A 19,045-nucleotide genomic window follows, 5' to 3' on the forward strand; every position below is an offset into this window, starting at 1 on the left:
CCTTTGTGGACTCTGTGAATATATGCAATGAGTCATTTAATAGCCATGAACTTTCGTATGCTTAGAATTCTGTTAAATGTATGTCAGTAAGGAAAGGGCTTTTATGGCCCAGATTTTAAGTAAATTAAAATCCTTTGGCACAGCAGTAAGCACCTCTTAGTCAGTCCCTGAAGTCTTACACACAGCAGCACACCATGATTAGGCAAAGACTTCATCATCACCTGCTGGGTGTAAGTAAAGCTGTCTTTCAGAAATCATGGAGAAAAGGCATTTAGTGATATTTTTATTCTGTTCCTGCGAATACTTATAACACTCTTGCTTTAGACTCATGAGCAGTATGCATATATGCTGCTTGTGCTTGTGACACTGGCATCAAATGTATCATTTATCTTAAAAATTCAGAAAGAAAGGTCGTACTGAAGTCCTTGAACAGGCACTGGGTACTCCTTAAGATAAATAGTCCTAAAATGCTTAAAATAGCAAAGAGGTTCTGTGCATTTGTTTTGCACGTCTCTGAACCACTGCAGGAAAGAGGCTGGCTATTCCATTTAGTGCTGTATTAGATGCTGGGTGGACCTTGCTAAGGGCCAGCTTCAGCCTACTGAAACTGCTTCAGTTATTGACAGCATTGAGGGCAGCTTTAGATGAAGGCAACAAACACAGGAGAGCTAATCAGGTTTTTAGTCTTCATTAAAATATTTCTCTTGACCTTTAAACTGCCATTAACTGCCATGTCGAAGGTGTCGTGACAGAAAATATGTGTGGAGGACTTGGATATCCTCTCACAGGCAAGATACATATTTGGTAAGGAAGTTTGTTGAGAGGCTGAGCTATGAGTGGGTTTTGCAGATGAACAGAGAACAAAGTACTTGAGAGTGTGATCCTGAAATGGTTTTGAGTATGCGATTTCCTCTTACAGGTGCCAGAGCTGTTCTGTTCATCACCCCATTTTATGGAAATTCCATCTGGTGCTGCCAGACTGGACTGAGCAAAAGGCCATGCTTCAACCTGTGATACTGACCTGTGCATGGCTGCATCTTTTCCTTTCTCTGATAGGCAAGTTGTTAATTTCATAACTGTCGTTTTGGTGTGAGACCCTACATCAGGAAAGACATCCTCCTTCAAATTCAAAGCATGTGAAAAGAAACCACCATCAACTCTGAATTGCCACACAGCTGAAAAAGAGTTTGCTCTTACATTCATAAGCTGTAGTGGGAAATGTATATAATCACTGACTTTTGAGAGACAACTGCTGTACCATCACATGCCCACATTCAAGAAGCAGCTGCTCTCCATGGACAACTGCTGAAACCAATGCACCGACAAAGCAAGGGGCATCAGCGATGAGCTGCATGTGCCTGGACTTCCTTCTGATGAATTGTCGAAGATTCTGTATTCCATAACACTGTTAAGAACTAGGATGTGATCTGAAATTATTTTCGGAGGGCTAGAAAATCTCTGAAGGTCACAACAGGACTGCAGGCTGAGGCAGTGTGATCAGGGTCGTTCTTCAGTGGTAGTCAGCAGTGTCATTTTCAGCTGGAGAACAGCGCTACATAAACAAGTGTGTTTCCTCTCTCATCTCTGCTACTGGAAGTACATTTGTTGGTGTAGGAAGACTTTAAATTGCAACGGCTGGGCTGGGTTTAAATGACCATGTATTGTGATGATTACTTTTTTTCCCATGGGAAAAACTAAGGAAACCCTCTTCCTCCTATGCCAAATGATATTGTAAGTTTATAATAGCTGTAACTCAACCTTTCTAATTAGTGTTTGCTCCAGGAGCAGATGCCAGTTTCAATTCCTATTTTATAAATTCATTTCTCTTAGAAAATGAGATGTGTGGAGAATATTATTGTTGGCATTTCTTCTGCTGAGTGTCTACAGCTTTCAGTAGTAACAAGACTCTTCTTAGCTCATGGGGAAACATGTCCTAAATTTGCTTTAGATCTTGCAGGTCTCTGAAGTAGGACATCAGAGAGTTTTGTTTGCAGTCAAATTAAGGTGCTTTAACTAAAGAATTATGAAGTAATTAAGGATAAGTTGTGAAAATTATCATTGTGTCTTCAAGTGCTTTAATTCAGGAATTATGAAGTAATTAAGCATGAATTATGAAAACTATCACTATGTCTTCAAGTGAAGAAATTTTCTTTCAGCAGTAATATGGTGAAAGTCGAAGTCCACAGGGGCTTGAAGGTGAAGCTAGGAGCTAATATTAACAATTTAGATTTTATTTTGCTAGCTTTTATATAGTATTTTCATCCCCCCCCCCCCCACCCTTTGTTAGTGTTTTTTAAAGCAAACTCTTTTACTAGGCTTTGCCGTATTTTTCACATTCCCAGGACTGAACAGCTCTCAGAACAAGAAAGGTATTGCCCCACCTAGATATAAGTTCCCAAAAAATAAAACATGGAACTTAAAATGAGCTCCTCCTGGCAGACCTGGAAGGGTCTGTCTGGGGCAACATACCAGCTTCACTGAAAATGCAGTTTTGAGCTCAGATCAGTTCCTTCCAAGTTTCAGAGAGATTCTAATCGTTTGCAGTCAGAATGCCAGCATGCTGAGTGACAGGAAGGTAAGTCCCCGAGAGCAGTGAGACCTTTTTGTGCTGTGAGCTACACCTGTTTGTTTGCTGAGCCAAGCGGTGCTATAGCAGATAACCTAAGGCTTTCTGGCACAGCTTGACAATGATCTTTTGTATGAGATCAAAGATAGGCAATTTCCTGATTCTTCTGTAGTTGTTTCAGGCGTCAAATGTCACCATCTTTTTCACCAAGATTCATATCACAACTGGTTAGTTACAAAGCAGCAGGACTGTCCTCAGCTTTAGAGAGAAATATAAGGTTAATAAATTAGCACTGGGAAGTAGCAAGTTCAGGGACAAATCAGAGTTGGATGTAGTGATGGGAACCCTCAATACTACTGTAGGTAACACTCCGTGGGGATACCTTTGAGGTAGGGAAGCAGCATTTAGTGACATCTGATGAAACTATCCTGTCAAAGGTCCCTGCATTTGATTTTATGCCCTGTGGGCCCTAATCATGACAGATTTGCTTCCTACTTTACAATATGCTTGTTGATATAGGATGTAGGCTACACCTATTGGTCCAGGAGGATAAATAAATGTCCACTGGAATGGATATTGCAGGTCTGGAAAGCTTCTCTGTAAAGGTTTACATTGAGATAACCGTGAGTAACGTTAGTGCTTTGACAGAACCAGATTGTCTGTGGCTGCTGTGCAAGCTGCGTGTGGGCTGTCTGCTCTGGCAGAGGTGAGGTGCCACTGCTGACGTCCCATCCAGAGTGACTGTTGGGGTGTTATTCTGATGTCACCAGCTGTGACTGGTGCAGAGAACGGTGACAGGGCAGCTGCAGAGCCTCTCGTGCTCCTAAGCTCCCAGGAGGCTCAAGGGAAAGTGGGCGTTTGCAAGCGGAAAGTGCCACTGCCCTTCGGGGGCGGGTGGGGCAGAGCGGAGCACCGCAACCCATAGTCACTGTCATGATGAATGACATTTCGAAGTGAGGAGCTGAAAAGCCCCTTAGCTGCTGATTTGTGTCATAGCTATCCTTGAAGGCAGGCAGTGACAAGCTGTTGAAAGATATTAAACCAGCTGCTAACGCCCACAGAGCAGCGTGAACTTAGGCATTAATCTTGTTTTGTGGCTTCTGTCAGCGGTGCACAAAGGTAGGTGTATTGCAGTTGATCTCCAGACCAAAGGGAAACGCTAACACGTAGCTAGCAGCAGAGCAGTCAAAATAAAGAGCTGTGGGGTAATAGAGAAGTCTTTGTTCACCCAGGGAAAGAGTTACAACTGCCTCAGCCAGCTGAGAATACAATGTTATTATATTGCCAATTTGTAGTCCCTTTTCACAGATGCGTAGGAAATCAGCGGCAAATCAGCAGCCTGCCTGAGAAGTGCACTTGGGCCCAGAGAACGAAACTACTTGGAGCACTGCCAGGCACCCTGAGCGGCAACCTGCGGCTCTCCAGGCGCCGGTTGCGCCCCCCTGCGGCACTGGCAGGGTCAGAGCGGTGAGTGCCCGCGGCTGGGTTGCTGTTCCTGCTGCTCTTCACACGCTCAGGAGCCCCTCACTCGTGACAGAACTAAGTCCCTGTCTTGGAGGGCCCAGGAAACTCCAGGCCAGTCAACGCTCACCTCCATCTCTGGAGAGGTGATGGAACAGCTCATTCTGGAGGTCATCTCTAAGTGTGTGGAGGAAAAGAAAGCTGTGTCAAGAGTAGTCCGCATGGGTGTGTGAAGTCATCCAACTAGCTAGATGAGAGGAGAGCAGTGGATGCTTTCTATGCACGGGCAAGGCCTTTTCAAGCGGAAAGTGCCACTGCCCTTCGGGGGCGGGTGGGGCAGAGCGGAGCACCGCAACCCATAGTCACTGTCATGATGAATGACATTTCGAAGTGAGGAGCTGAAAAGCCCCTTAGCTGCTGATTTGTGTCATAGCTATCCTTGAAGGCAGGCAGTGACAAGCTGTTGAAAGATATTAAACCAGCTGCTAACGCCCACAGAGCAGCGTGAACTTAGGCATTAATCTTGTTTTGTGGCTTCTGTCAGCGGTGCACAAAGGTAGGTGTATTGCAGTTGATCTCCAGACCAAAGGGAAACGCTAACACGTAGCTAGCAGCAGAGCAGTCAAAATAAAGAGCTGTGGGGTAATAGAGAAGTCTTTGTTCACCCAGGGAAAGAGTTACAACTGCCTCAGCCAGCTGAGAATACAATGTTATTATATTGCCAATTTGTAGTCCCTTTTCACAGATGCGTAGGAAATCAGCGGCAAATCAGCAGCCTGCCTGAGAAGTGCACTTGGGCCCAGAGAACGAAACTACTTGGAGCACTGCCAGGCACCCTGAGCGGCAACCTGCGGCTCTCCAGGCGCCGGTTGCGCCCCCCTGCGGCACTGGCAGGGTCAGAGCGGTGAGTGCCCGCGGCTGGGTTGCTGTTCCTGCTGCTCTTCACACGCTCAGGAGCCCCTCACTCGTGACAGAACTAAGTCCCTGTCTTGGAGGGCCCAGGAAACTCCAGGCCAGTCAACGCTCACCTCCATCTCTGGAGAGGTGATGGAACAGCTCATTCTGGAGGTCATCTCTAAGTGTGTGGAGGAAAAGAAAGCTGTGTCAAGAGTAGTCCGCATGGGTGTGTGAAGTCATCCAACTAGCTAGATGAGAGGAGAGCAGTGGATGCTTTCTATGCACGGGCAAGGCCTTTTACGCTTGCCTATCATAGCGTCCTTATAGGTAAGCTTACAAAGTGTGGGTTACTTCGTGGAGAGTGAGGTGAATGGAGAGCTGCCTGAACAACAGAACTCAAAGGGGCCATGATCTGCAGTGTAGAGTCTAGTTAGCAGCCTGTGGTGCTCCCCATGGGGTCAGTACTGGGTCTAGTCTTGTACAACATCTTCACTGATAACCTGGAAGAAAGGGCAGCGTGTGCCTTCAGCACGCTTGCTGAGGACAAAGACCAGGAGGGGTGGCTGACACGCCAGGAGGCTGTGGTGCCTTCCAGCATGACCTGGACAGGCTGGAGAGCTGGGCAGAAAGTAACCTTATGAAATTCAGCAGGGGCAAATGTAGAGTCCTGCACCAAGGGAAGAGTAACCCCAGTTTAGAGTCTGAGCTGCTGGGAAGCAGCTCTATAAAAAAGGCCTGGGAGTCCTGGTGGACAACAGGATGACCACAAGCCAGCGATGTGCCCTTGTGGCCAGTGGTATACTGGGATGCACGTATACTATGGATAGGACCCTATGCTCAGTATAGGCCACCGAACATTCAAGAATACTTTTTCTCTCTTGATAAAACATCAGCCAACTGCTTGGAAAAAAACTGACAAGCAGGTAAATGCACAGCTGAAGGCACCTTGAGGGGAAGAATCCCAAGGTCATGATTAGCAACTGCACCAAATGCTGCAGAGAAGAGCCCCCAGGCACTCTGACCCAAGATGTCTTGCAGCTGAAGCATCAAGCAGAAGAATGAGTGAAAGATGGCTCAGAGAAGTGTTCTGAGCATCTGTAGCAAAACGTGGCAGGCAGCCTACAAAACAGAACACTCCTCACCCAACTCCATGCCAGGCAGTCAGCACAGCTTGGGGAAAGCCAAGGCATGAAGAATAATGCCACAGTTAGTGAGAGGTGACAGGAGCTTTAATGCAGAGACTCATTATTTCATGAAGCCTCAGTCTGACAAGGGTGCAGGTGATGGACTGTGAGGGGATTCTGGGCCAGAGCTTTCTGCCTCGGAGGTGACAGGAGAGCCACAAACACTCTGGGGATCTGCAGATTGCTCCCACACACACACTTCTGTCTGCTGACCCCCAGAGACTGCATTACTGTACCAGGGCATGCAGATACTCCCTTAGGCTGTATTATTTCCCCTCAGCATCTCTAATATGAATTCTGGGTTGTTTTTTTTTTCATATTGAAGTTTTTTTCTGACAGAGGCCACTGTATTGATCTGCACCTGTAACAGGTCAGCAGTGTGAGTAGTCTTAAATAATGCATTGGGCCTTTTACCTCTGCTCCCCGTGAGCTCCAGCTAGATGCTCCTTAGAGCTGCTGTGGAGCCTTCCTAGCTTGAGCTGCCTCATTTGTCTTGGCTTGTCCTCTCTCCTCCCCACCTCCTCAAGGGCAGAATGCAAACAACCTCACTGCTCAAAGTCTAGAGAACATATGCTGTTATTCATTGTCCAGAGGCCACTTCTCTGGTGTGGTAAGAATTTTGAGTGTGAGCATTGTTTTACTGATGCCTTTGTGCATCTAACAACCAGTGGCATAGTCCTGTCTGTGCCAGTGATGTTTCTCCCCACATCAAAATGAAGCTTGCTTGGCTTGAATGCTCCTTCAGCAGAAATTTGGCTCTTGATGCTGACAGCAGATGCTGCTGGCTCCCCAGAGGCCTGGTTTTGCAGATCATTCATGCTAAGGAGCACATCTCTCTATGAGCTGTCTTGGCAGCTGGTGCTGTGTTCCTGGGAGGGGCTGCTATTCAAGCTAGCACAAGTAAGGGCATTGACGTGGTCCTCCTATCACACCAGTAGGACAGGAATCACTGCCAGGGGCAGCCCCAGGCCTGGGCATCCCCATGTGCTGCTGGAGGAACCCCAGGGGATGGGTCTGCTGTGTCTGAGGTGCTGGGTTGTCCAGGAGGCAGTGGAGCACTGGAGTCAGGGCCAGGAACCTCACCAGCTCACTTTGGGCCTGTTTCAAGCTAGCACTGATGAGCAGATTCATGGAGAAAGCAGAAATGAACTCTCATGAAGACAGTGAGTCCCCATACTACCTAATGATTACTCAATGAGTGTCTAAGCACCGCACCAGCACCATCATTGAATTTTAATTGTCTTCTTTCTGGCCTCGTGCTGTAAAATGACAAAGGAGCAAACACTACAAGTAATGAGGGTAGATGATTAAAAAGTAATTCCTAAGAGACAGCCAGGCCTTTGTGGGAAAGACCAGAAGTATAATGTAATGAGAGAGCAGCACTGTTGGTGCCTGCCACTTCCCTGGGTAGCAAGTACAGTGTCACAATTATCACAAACCAAAGTTGATTTCAGTCTGATCTGGCAGAGAAATGCCTATATTCAATAATCTGTGTTGTGCATCGGTGAGGCAATTACAGTTATACTGCATGAAATACTGATTAATTGCCAGCATATGGAAAACCCAACCCACGTCACAGTCAGTGCAGGTGAGCTTTTCAGAGGCTGCTCTTCAGCACTGTGCCCTTTCTGATGTCTGCTTAGATTGCTTTCCACCATACTGAACAAAAGGTGCCTCCCTCCGAGCAGTGCACGCAGCAAGGCTTGTTCTGGAGCAAAACAGCATGGAGCCTTTTTGCTCATAGTAGAGGTATATCTTCTGAGCCTGAGGTCCCAGCTTTGAGGCAGCAGGCATTCAGAGGGCTGAGAAGACCTCCAGCCACTGGAGGTCTTGACTGTGCAGCAGTTTGGTGGTCCAATCAGTTGAACTAAGTTGATATTTATATAATAAAAAGATAAATCCAATTAAAATGTACCTAGATTAAACAGAGCCTATAAACTGAGATTGCCCATCCCCTTTTCATTTCTTTTGTGTGGTCACAGTTTGACTGAATGTAAAGAGCAGCTGTGTTCCGGGGTGCAGGTCCAGCTCCAGCTGAGCTGCCGGCCTGGGTTTGCTCCCTGTGCTCTGACAAGTGGTGGTGGTTGATGCTGTGACAGGCAGAGCTGCCCAGCAGGTAGCACTGATGGGCACAGGTGCATTGTAATTAGTGCTGCCTTGACTGCAGGAAATGATCTGGAGCAGCACTTAGCCATAAACCAAAAGTCCCCATAGGGACGGACAGCAGAAAACCTGAGTTGGGTGGGACATACAACCCCTGGACAACCATTTAATGTCACTTTGCTGCTCTGAAGGATGTGCATTTGTGAGGTATTTTAACCTGCAGCCAATACAAAACAATGGCTGGACGTTGGTGTCTGTGACTGTACCCACTTGGGGCTCTTGTTCTCATTCCATGGCACACATTTTGGTCTTAGTCCAGAGCTTGATTTGGCAGCTTCCTTTGGTGCAGCCTCTCTGTGGGCTTCACCTCTTTCTCTCTCTTTCTTTCTCTCTCTGTCCCTGTCTGTATTGGTATGACTCCAAGACTCTCTCGTGAGCAAGTTCTGCGCACTATGTGTCTGTGCAACACTCCAGGGAATGCTCCCACCGCACTCCTGCCTGGCGTAACGTTTGCAGGATACCACTTCCCAAAACCTTTGGATGGATTGTGACTCTTTCTATTTATTTATTAGTGGCTACCTCTCAAATTACACCAGAACTATATTTCTGTCACATCCTTCCTCTTGTTTTCTTTTTCCATTTTTTTAAAGAGGTGAACTTTTCCTTTATGCTTTCTGAGGGTTCCCTGCATTTTAAATTGGTTTTGAACTTTGGAACAGTTACAAACAATTCTTCCCAGCAGTGAAAGGCAAGCATCAAGCAGTACTTCACAGTAAGCCTCATTGGGGTAAAGAGACTCTGCAAAGCAAGACATCAGAAAAAGGACCAGGTTTCCAGATGCCAAGAGAAGGAACAGAATTCTCACCATGTAATGGAATATCTGGAAGGTTGCAAGAAAAATGGGGGGTGTAGTTTAGGCATTATTCTTGCAAAATAAATCTACATAATTTAGTGGTATCAGCACCTGAATTTACTTCTTTGCCAAAACGCTATTCTTAGTACCACACTTATAGTCAAAGGAGGCAGGAGAAAGGTCATCTCATTGTCATCTCAGAAAATACACAGTTCTTCACCTTATTAATCAAAAGTTTGCCAGCAAAAAAAGCATGAGACTAAAAGCCTGGAGAGGTGGCTCTGGGGAAGGACACTCTTCTTCAGAACGTATGTCTTTTTCCTAGGAAAGTAAAAAGATTTGGAAATGTCTAAAGTGTGAGCTGCATCAACTGATTGTGTGAAATGAGCTTCAATCAAAGAGGCTTTGATTTCTCACAGAGAGCAAGGCAAAGTTTCCACAGATTCCTTTGCAATCAAAAAGGGTAGACAGATCTGGACTTATTGCAGTAACAGATTCAGGGGCTCACAGAGCCTGAGCCTGTGTTAACAACAGTACACATGAATTACAGCGAGGGGCATTCTCGGACCTACGAATAGTTCCATTTCTCCACATCAGAGCATCGACTCATGTAAAGCTACCCTGGAGCAGGGAGAGATGCTTCCCCATGCAGTTGCTAGCTAGAAGAGCCACAAATATCCCTGTGTGGGACGTGTCTCAGGCCTGTGGTGGCAGGACCTGCTAGGGATGAGTAACACCAGGCCAAAAGAGAAGTCTCAGTCCCATCTCCACCTATGAGAGCTGCAGGCGCTATGCTGAAGAAGATGGACATGAACCAACAATGGGCACTTGCAGCCCAGAAGGCAAATCACATCGTGGGCTCTGCATTAAAAGAAGTGTGGCCAGCAGATGGAGGGAGGTGATTCTGCCCCTCTGCTCTGGTGAGACCTCTTCACCTGGAGTGCTGTGTCCAGCTCTGGGAGCGGGGAAGGAAACACAAGAGAGACATGGACCTGCTCCGGTGAGACCTTTAGAGCTGCATTTCAGTAACCGAAGTGACCTACAGGAAGGCTGGGGAAGGGTCGTTTAGAAGGGCCTGTGGGGATAGGACAAGGGGCAGTGGTTTAAAATGGGAGATTTAGGTTGGATGTTAGTAGGAAGCCCTTCACAATGAGAGTGGTAAAACACTGGAAAAAGTTGCCCAGGGATGTGTTTGAGGAGTCTTTCAAGCTCAGAATCATTGTGGACATTGGCAGATTATATTTACAGCTAGCACAATATACAAGCAGATATTTACAGTAGATACAGAAATATACAAGGTAAAAGGTAGTACAGAAACACAACTCCCCTCCCAGAAACCTGAGTCCCCAGGAGGGGCTCTCAACCACCCCTGCACCTTCCCCCTGCCCCAAGGAAGAATGGAGGTTTGGCCAGGGGGTTAGGAAGCAAAGTGGGTTAGAAAAGAAACAGCAGAGAGGGGGGAGGTTAGAAATGCAGCTCAGAGCTCACCAGCAGCAGAAGTGAGAGTCCCTTACCTATGTTTTTATACATGTCAGCAAGCTGAGCGAAGTAGACATCACCACTGTTTTCCTTCCACAGCCTGTAATCTAGTTCTTCTCACCAAAACATTCTAGCCTGCTTCAAACCAGCACATGTACCTGATTCTCATTGCACTGGAAGGAGAAACAAGCTCTTGAGCTCCTGGAATTCCAGTCCTATTTGATGCTCACCTGCCCCTGCTTGGCTTGCCATGACTCTCACCTGGCCAAACCTCTCCAGCCCTGGCAGGGATCAGGCTTTCAGACAGCCCTCTCTGGACAGCAGCCATAACAAAACCCCAGCCCTTATCACTGCTCGTGTTTGTGCCTGCTTGGGTTAAACCTCCTGAAACACTTCTTTATGATCTTTTGCCTTTTGTTTTACAACCTCCTTCAGTTAAACAGCAGAGAGCATATGAAAGGGAAGGCTGCTCTGGAGATGATGGATGAGGCTCCTGATGCTCCCTGCCTCCCAGCCCCAGAGTAATTTGCTAATTTCCTCAACTGAAACTGGCAGACAATTACCAACCACTTCATCACAGCCAACCCAACTCTTTTCAGAGCTTGCTGCCTATCTTTTCATAGCAGTGACCACAAAAACTGCTGCCTACAACGTTGCCTCTCAAAGCTTTGTACTTTATTGCTGTTGCTTTCAGTCCTTGCTCTCTCTTCCCTCTTAGACCTAATACAATGTAAATATAATACTGCACAAGATTGTGCATCTTGCATCTTTGATGCCGTGGACCTTCCTTGTGTGTTTGCTCGCAGCACGTTACTCAAGAACTATTCTGCTAACAGCTTTAAGGAAATGCTGCAATAAATCACAGTGCTGGTGAATATTTTTAAAGGCTTTTTGTAAAGGGGACTGAGTGGCTCTCCCATTGCTCCTTTATTGCAGATTATGATGTTCAATGTCAGTTTAGCATTGCTAGTTTAGTGCAACACCTGACAAGAATCCCAGAGCTTCCACTCCTCCCACCAACCCCTTTGACTTTCAGCTTCACTAGACAGGGCGTTACCCTGTTTAGCAGATAGCCCAAGTGCTGGAGGGGGCTTTTACCCACTAGGAGGAGGAAGGTCTTCAGACAGTGTAAATTCCCCACTGTGCCTGGCACAAAGGGCAGCCTTGTGCTTTGCGGCATCTATCCATGACCACACCATGGCCATGAAATGCCCGATCCTTCCTCGCAGAGGATACTCCAGTGGCAGAGGAATTCTGCAGCAAACCATTCTAAAGGCCAACAGCTCCTTCAGTAAGGCAAACAGCACATCTGGCAGTCAGTCCAAGCTGAAATCTCAGGAGCCAGTGGTGCTTTATGTTCCCAGGAGAGACCCAAGAGTTTGCTTTTGTCAAGCTCTCTGTATGCTGCAGTCTCTCCCAGCTTTTCAGCTGTTTTGAGATGCTAAGTCCCCATATATGACTTTCCCCTGGAATTAAATACAGTGGAATTCTATTTCTCTTTTTGAAGGCTTTAGATCTTAAAACAAAGCAAGCTCCCCCCAAGCAGCTCCTGCCGCCCTACTACCACCTCTCGCCTCCCCCCAGCAGCTCCTGCTGCCCCTTCACTCTGCCTAAACAGCTCCTGCTCTACCACCATCACTTTCACATCCATCCCAGAGCCTGGGGCAAGACCCTCAACCAGCTAAAATACAACACAGAAGAACTCAATTCCAGTAAGAAGACAAAATCAGCACCCATGGATGATGCTGGAGTGGCCACCAACCCTGTTCCTACCTGACCGGGGGGCCACCAGGCCCCCCGGCCTTTGCTCCCTTCACCGCTCACCCAGTGTGCACGAGGGGTACTCACCAGTGATGACAGGAGGAGAATCCCTCTGCCCCGCTGGGCACAGCTTGAGGCTTCTGTGTTGCCTGCAGCAGATTAAAAAGGAGTGGGCAGAGAGGGCCAAGTGGCCACACCTGAGGTGGGAGGGGACTCCAGCAGAGCCCAGGTGCTCTGGATCTGGGGAGAAATGGCATGGGTGGGGTGGAAAAGGGGCAGATACAGTGCTCCTGTGTGATCTGGTATAGGTGATTCTGCTCTGGCAGGGGAGGTTTACACCAAGCAGGACATGGCACTGTGCCTAATGAGCCGTGACAGAATTCACACTTAACACAGCTTGCACCAGCACGTTTCCTGGCTTATTGGTACGGTGTTCAAGCTCTGTAACTTCATGGAACTTGAGCTGTCACTCCAGCTGTCTGATGGGCAGGTGGTGAAGTGCTCTCCTGCAACTCCAGCTGCACAGCAGTGCCTGTCAGCACACGTGGCTCTTCTCATGAAGTATTGATGTCTCACGCACTCATTGCTGCAGAAAGCAGTGGAGAAAAGGTAACTGGCTGTGCATGTGCACTTCCATATGTATGAGTTCTGCCAATCTTGTGCCTCCCCGTTTGATTCTCCAACACCTCTGAAGGCTTGTGGAGGAGCCAGCTGAGCAGCCACCTCGGTGAGGAAGTGCTCCAAGATAGTTTGTCATCTCATCACCACGGCCCAGGGAAGGCGGGTGGTCCCTCCAGCTGGGCTTTTGTGAAAAAGGCTGCCTGACTGCTTAAATAGCAGTGCTTCCCTGGAAAATGTTGAGCCCTTCCTTCAATGTGCCTGGCTTTGTTCACATGCTGCCCTGGCTGACATGGTGCTCATCCCCTGTTGTTTCATTCAGGCTCAGTGCTTGTATGCCTGCCAACACAAGGGGTGGCCAAGGGCAGTGGAGAGGGACCTGGTCTTGTGTGAGTCCAGCCTGGCTATAGCTCAGAGCTTCTCTAGCCTACAGTCCTGACAGAGCATCCCAGCAGATTTCTGCCCCACTTTGCCTTCATTTATCCCCTCTGTTTCTTTGAGAGACATCCCTGCCCCTTCTGAGCAGGATTGGGCCTCTTTATCAGGTCAGAGCATGATAGATTCTTGTGCATAATGGATACACCCAGGGCCATCTAATCTTGTGAACGTCTAGACCAAATACAGGCACAGAGATGTGGGGAGAATAAAAGTGACAGGGAGAACAAGGGAAGTACAAGAGCTTTGTTTCTCCGTGGTTACCATCAACCAGTGCAAGCCACCCTTTCACATGGTGGAATCACAGAATCTCTTGGTTGGAAAAGATCATCAAGCCCAACCCTAATCTAACACCTCCCTGTATGGAACTGTCAGACATGTGTCTAATCTCCTCATCCAGACATCTTTTCATCACCTCCAGGGACGGTGACTCCATTGCCCTGGGCAGGCTGTGTCAGTGCCCAATGACTCCTTCAGTGAAGAAATTTTTCCTAGTATCCAACCCAAGCCTTACTTGGTACAACTTGAGGCCACTTCCTCTTGTCCTATCACTTGTTACCTGGGAGGGGAGGCTGGGCCCCAACTCACTCCAGCCTCCTTTCAGGTAGTTGTAGAGAGCAATGATGTCTCCTCTCAGTCTCCCTCAGGCTAAACAATCACAGCTCCCTCAGCTGCTCCTGAGGGAGTGGTCCAATGCAATCAGTTGGCCATCCCAGGCAGACAAGGACTGCATCCTTTTCTGACTCTTCTTTTCATTCCATAAGCCTCTTTTTATCCATACTGTTCTAGGGGCCGTCTGTGCTGCTGTGTCACAGGGATTGCTGCTGACCCTGGCAGATGTCAAGTGGGAGTGATCAAAAAGTGAAGTGGGAAGTGGTGAAAATAAACCTTGACTTGATAACTACAGCACCATGAAAGAACAAAACCACCTACTGCAGCCTTGTGAATTTGGGAACTGGCATTTATTTGAAACCTGTCTTCTTGGAACCAGCTTCAAAGCCTCCATGGAAGAAATCCACCAAGTTTGTGACTGTGAGTTAAGAGAAACAAGAATCCCTTTTCATTTCAAGGAGACCCCTTCTCTGGAAAGGGTAATTCAAAGGCCACAGGAGCCAGAGGGAGGTTTTTATTGACTCTAATGAAAGGAAGAGGTGCAGATGGCTGCAAGGTAAGGTGCTTTATATTTGTCCCAGTGAAGTTAGACAAACCATTAATTGACTAACAGTCACTGCCACAGCAAGGCAAACAGAGGTAAATGAGAGGAAGCCAGAGGGGCAGAGCCCGATGGATGCATCAGCAGTTTGTCCTTGCACTGCATTCAGCTTTCAAAACATGAGGTCTGTAGGTCCTGCTGGTCTGTACCAAAGCTCTCTGGGTACCCAGAGCACACAGCAGACAGGGACTATGTCAGACAGCTCACAAGAATCACCAAGGATGGCACTTAAGTTTAAATCCTGCCCTTAAACCAGGGAGTGAATGAAAGCCTAGCTGTGGGCAACTGGCTGGCGCTGCCCTCAGAAGCGTTCTGTGCCTGGTTCCTCTTCTGAAGATCAGGTGCCTGAATTTCTCCTTTCAAGAGGGGTGTATATCTTTCTGGATGGCTTAAAGCAGGCTCACCGAGGATGAGAGGCATCTTTATCTTTGTCCTCTAGCCTTGCCCTTTGGATGGTTTCTCTATGGTTCTGCCCAGGAGAGGACCTCTCTGAGCATCTTCTCTGCGGGGATGAATTGGGAGTTTAGCAATCCACTGGCAATTCCAGAGAGAACAACATATTTTCCCCTGAAGTGGCACATGAGGAAAGCAGCTCTCTGTTGACCTGTGGTCAAGGGAAATGATGGTGAGGGAAGAGAAATCAAATGTGTTTCTTTTCTGTCAGGCTTTTTCTTCATACACAGCGTTACACTTTTGGGACAAATAAACAACGTTTCAGGGTAGCCTAAGAAAGAATAGGAAAGCTCCCGAGGCAAAACCCACCTCCCTCTGGAAACAAACGATGCAAAGAGAGAGCACACTGGCAGACAAAAGTGCCTTGCCAAATTCTTTCACAGATATTTTGCATGGTGCTGAGCACAGGAACCTTAAACGAGACTGAGGCACCAAATCATCATTTGTGCTGAAAGTTCTTTGCTGCATGGGGCAACGTTTCAGGCAAGATTTGGTGAATATCACTTTCAGAGAGGCCAGAAGAGCCTCTGCTTCAACAATGTTAATCTTTCCTCTTGCTCTTCTGGAAGTGGGGAAAAACCTTTTGTCAAATGCCTGCCTACGAAAGATGAATCATGGTGCCTTGCAATAAAGCAGCAGGCTGCCAAGGGACCCTCTTCAAGGTTATTGTTTTCAGTACCTGCAGAAAAGCCCACTTTTTTAAAGGGTTCTACTGCTTAGAAAGGAAATAAGGGAGGAGATGAAAACTTGCCTTAGCCAACTTTAAGACCATGTCACTTAAGGAGTTGTGAAGCAAATTCTATAACACAACTTGAATGATACCAAATTGGTTTAAGCCAGGTTTTTTTGTTGACAACCGCCCCTGACAATCCCACTCCTCACAAACCCCCAAAAGATAGGTTAACCCACAAATTGGCAGCTCATGCCGGAAGATGTTAAACACTGGAACTGGAGACACAGCAGGGTGCAGCAGGCTCTGTCTCTAGCATATTGCCTCGGATTACAGCAAACAATGCAAGCTATTTTGTGCATTCACACTGGAAACTGCATTCATTTTGCCAGCTGATTGCTGCTGGGTTCTGCTCTGGTGCTCAAAGTTACTGCCACAGAAGTGAATGTTAATTTAACCTCCAAATGAAATCATGCACTTGTTTTTCAGTTCATCGAAGGTGGCAGGTAGGTGGAAGCTCAATTTCCTTGAATTAATGGTTGCCCACTTAGATCAGAAAGCAAGAACATTCCTCAGGGCATTGGGATTTAAACAGAATGAGCCTACAGCACATAGACAATACTGAAGTGGGAATCCACATATGATATCTATGAGGGAAGTGGGACAGGCACAGAGAGAACCCTGACGCCATTTGTCCTTACACTGTCAGACACTGATGCTGCTGGAACCCTTTCTTGTCATGCCCTTTCCATCTCTGTAGGAGGAGAGGCAGATGCTAGGGATGCACTGCCAGAATGGCTGAGGACTGCACCAGTGTGACAGCCTGCCCCACATCATCTCTCTGGGGACTCCATGAGGTAGGTCAGCAGGCCACATTTGCTTGAAGATTATCAGTTCCAGTCCCCTTCACTACCTGACATCACACCACAGACCCCAGGAACAGTAGCCAGCTCTGCTTTGCTGCCACACTTGGAACACAGCAGAGCTACACCAGTTGGAATTAGCTTTCTGGTACATGCTACACATGAACAACTTAAATTCCTCTGCCAGGAACTGCACAACCTCTCCAAAATCAGTAACTGCCCAGGACCAGGGTCAGCATTTTTGCACATTTTCCCACCTGCTAAAGGTCACTGTGTATGTTCTGTAAATAAATCACGCTGGGCTGTCTTAGGCTAAGGTATGTAACAGCACAGGGCAGTTTGCTGTAGGTAAGAGATGCTCATTAAATACAATTAAGCACTATAAGTGCAGTGAAGGGCAGAGAAGCCAATTACTAGAAGACATGGTGCACAAGTAATGCTTACAGTGATGAGACTGGGGCACTCCCACAGGAAATTTCAAGGAGACACCGGAGCAATGTAAATAAGAGAATGACCCAAGCTGACTGAGGGACTCAGGGACACAGCACAAACAAAACAAATGAGCCCCATCACTCGCTGTGGTTGCTGCGTTAGAATTCCCCCTCTATTAGCCAGACTTTATGAAGCACCCTAGGACTGGGCCAGCAATTTCTTTTAGGTAGCAATTAACTTGGCCTCAAACCAGGAGTCCTGGGTGTGAGAGCTTGCACCAGCATCCTCCCCAGCTCTGCACCATGCTGCCTGTGCAGAGCCCTGGGCTGGGGCTGTCAGACGGTGCAGAGGCAGCTGGGTTACATAGGTGTCCCTCTCGAGGCATCTGTTCAGTGCTAACAGGACAAACCAGGTTTTTTCTTATCAAGTAAAAATAGCAAAGGAAAACATTTACTGATCTCACATAATGACAGAGCACTGGTATTTAAAACTATGGACTCAAGAGAAATAAACCCTGCTTGTTTATCAACAATGACTGCAATCATGTTGTCAAGTGACAGATGAGCACTTTGATTTCCTCTTCCTTCTGTCTTTTCAACCTCAACTTACACTGTAAGCTAGCTGCTGTTTATTCATGTACTATTGCAGAACCACTGAGAGGGGTTATTAATCAAGAGTATCTATTTTTCAAAGCAGTCATGCTGTGAAGCCATGGACACAGCTAAAGCTTAACCCTGCAGCCTTCTGCAAGGCAGCATGCTGCTGGTGTCAGGAACACCTTGAGCAGCAGCCCCAACAAATGGAACAACCCGTGGAGGAGATAAGTGCTCCTGGATGTGCAAACTCCAGCTCAGTGCCTCACCACAGCCCTTATACCTACAAATGCAGGAGTAACTGTAAAGGAACTGCTCAGTGTCTGCTTTTTGCCTCATCACTACAGGCAGCTCCAGGCACAGCCGTTGCCAGGGTGCTCAGGCAGTGGTGTGTGGCACTGGTTTGCCAGAGAGCACAAGTCAAGTAGCACTGTGCAACAGGTGTCCTGCTGTGAAGTAAAGGGCACAGTGAAGATGCTGGCACCTGTGATTCTAGAGGGGTCGTGCTTTTTGAAGGGTCCTCTGGTGCTTGGCAAGCAAACTGGCACGTGCCTGGGAAAGGGCAGGCCCCACACCAGACCAGGGACTCAGGAGGAGTCAAGCAGAGTGCTTGAGTTCCACGAATCACATTCCCTGGCAACACTGACACTCTGTGCTGATAGAGGTACACAAGTCCCAGCAGATCTCAGCTGCTTCACAAGTCATGGCAGAGGTAGCAGAGCTTGCCAACAACTACTTCCTCAGCCAGCACAAGAGAGACACAGCACTGTGTAGGATGCTGTCCTACAGGATTCAGACTCAGAATCAGAGTGCTTCAGGTTGGAAGGGACCTTTAAAGGTCATGTAGCAGTGACACCTTCAACCACATCAGGTTGCTCAGAGCCTTGTCCAGTCTGACCTCTAAAGTCTCCAGGGATGGGGCATTTAGCACCCCTCTGGCCAACCTATGCCAGTGCTTCATCACCCTCAGCATAAAAAATGTCTTCCTTACACTTAGCCTGCATGGCCTCTCTTTTAGTTTAAAGCCATCACCTCTTGTCCTGTTGCAAAAAGACCTGCTAAAAAGATTGTCCCAATCTTTCTAATGTGCCCCCTTTAATACTTAAAGGTCTCTGGAAACAAGTTCAATTCCTTCTCAAATAATCTGCAGGTAGTACAGCACAAGAGCTGCTTTTGGTTGCTGTTAGTGCCTCACCATGTTCCCTGATGCTCTGAACCTCCAGTGTTCAGGAAAAGCAAGAAACCACAGAGATCCCTGCTTGCAACACAGCCTTTGTTTTGCCTCTTCAGAAACATGAACACGTTCCTGAGCTGGCTCATCTGAACCACCAGGCCCTGCCCTTTGCCTAACTTTGCCTGCTTTTATTTAAGATAAGAGGAAAGACAAAAGGAAAGCACTGATACCAGCTATCACTGAAAGGCGGTGCAGGAGACAAATAGGCATTATCATAGCAAATCCTTTGC

The 19,045-nt window shown here is 47.4% G+C and overlaps 1 long non-coding RNA gene across 1 annotated transcript; it reads right to left on the reverse strand.

Moving 5' to 3' along the window:
• Positions 1-6,030: 6,030 nt before the first annotated feature.
• Positions 6,031-12,575, reverse strand: LOC135189426 (uncharacterized). The gene is made up of 2 exons (XR_010308072.1): positions 12,392-12,575; positions 6,031-7,975 (listed from the first exon to the last, which is right to left on the reverse strand). It is a non-coding gene; the product is annotated as an uncharacterized LOC135189426 (long non-coding RNA).
• Positions 12,576-19,045: the final 6,470 nt, after the last annotated feature.

Source organism: Pogoniulus pusillus, chromosome 32 (assembly GCF_015220805.1).
Source record: "Pogoniulus pusillus isolate bPogPus1 chromosome 32, bPogPus1.pri, whole genome shotgun sequence".
Taxonomy (NCBI): Eukaryota; Metazoa; Chordata; class Aves; order Piciformes; family Lybiidae; genus Pogoniulus; species Pogoniulus pusillus.